Source organism: Idiotropiscis lumnitzeri, unplaced genomic scaffold (assembly GCF_059441095.1).
Source record: "Idiotropiscis lumnitzeri isolate Australia: NSW breed Sydney's pygmy pipehorse unplaced genomic scaffold, RoL_Ilum_1.0 HiC_scaffold_359, whole genome shotgun sequence".
Classification (NCBI taxonomy): domain Eukaryota; kingdom Metazoa; phylum Chordata; class Actinopteri; order Syngnathiformes; family Syngnathidae; genus Idiotropiscis; species Idiotropiscis lumnitzeri.
This window is the reverse complement of record NW_028283897.1, coordinates 22,501-23,794: the sequence shown is the minus strand read 5'-3', so window position 1 is coordinate 23,794 and position 1,294 is coordinate 22,501.

The following is a 1,294-nucleotide window of genomic DNA, read 5'->3' as shown; positions in this document are numbered from 1 at the left end:
TCCGGGTGAATTTGACAAATTCCTTCTAAGTCCCCTTTCCAGCGGGGAACTTTGAAACATTGTATCCGACCGTGGAAGGCTGTTGGCGGGCACGGCGCGGCTCATAGCCGGCCCTCAGGCACGGAGCTCCGGGTGAATTTTTACAAATTTCTTCTAAGTCCCCTTTCCAGCGGGGAACTTTGAAACATTGTATCCGACCACTGAAGGCTGTTGGCGGACGCGGCGCGGCTCACAGCCCGCCCTCAGGCACGGAGCTCCGGGGAAATTTGGCTCATTTCTTCTAAGTCCCCTTTCCAGCGGGGACCTTTCAAACATTGTATCCGACCACTGAAGGCTGTTGGCGGGCGCGGCGCGGCTCACAGCCCGCCCTCAGGCACGGAGCTCCGGGGAAATTTGCCTCATTTCTTCTAAGTCCCCTTTCCAGCGGGGAACTTTCAAACATTGTATCCGACCACTGAAGGCTGTTGGCGGGCGCGGCGCGGCTCACAGCCCGCCCTCAGGCACGGAGCTCCGGGGAAATTTGCCTCATTTCTTCTAAGTCCCCTTTCCAGCGGGGAACTTTCATACATTGTATCCGACCACTGAAGGCTGTTGGCGGACGCGGCGCGGCTCACAGCCCGCCCTCAGGCACGGAGCTCCGGGGGAATTTGCCCCCTCATTTCTTCTAAGTCCCCTTTAGGCGACCAGGGGTTGACAATTTAGGTGACCAGGGGTTGACAATTTAGGCGACCAGGGGTGACTTTTAGGCGACCAGGGGTGAGGTTTAGGCGACCAGGGGTGAGGTTTAGGCGACCAGGGGTAGCGTTTAGGCGACCAGGGGCGTTGCAGTTCCGCCGAATTGCATTAGGGGCGCTGCAGTAGGCAAACGTTTTTACCCCTAGTCAGAGGGTCATTTGCCTACTTCCCAGGTTTACCCGGGTTTTCCAAAACACCTGGGGCACATTTTTAGGAACCACGTTTTTAGAAACAAAAATTCTTCTATGTCCACCTCCGTGAAAGAAATTGCCCAATGGTTCCCGCGGAAGAGAGCTGCCAGGCGGACGCATACTGCAATAACGGCCGCCCTGGCGCTCTGGTGGATGTTATCCTCGAAATTTCTTCTATGTGCCCATTCCAGCGGGCAACTTGCGAACAATGGTGTCCGACCATGGAAGGCTGTTGGCGGACGCGGCGCGGCTCACAGCCCGCCCTCAGGCACGGAGCTCCGGGGGAATTTTCCCCTCATTTCTTCTAAGTCCCCATTCCAGCGGGGAGCTTGCAAACGTGGTATCCGACCACTGAAGGCTGTTGGCGG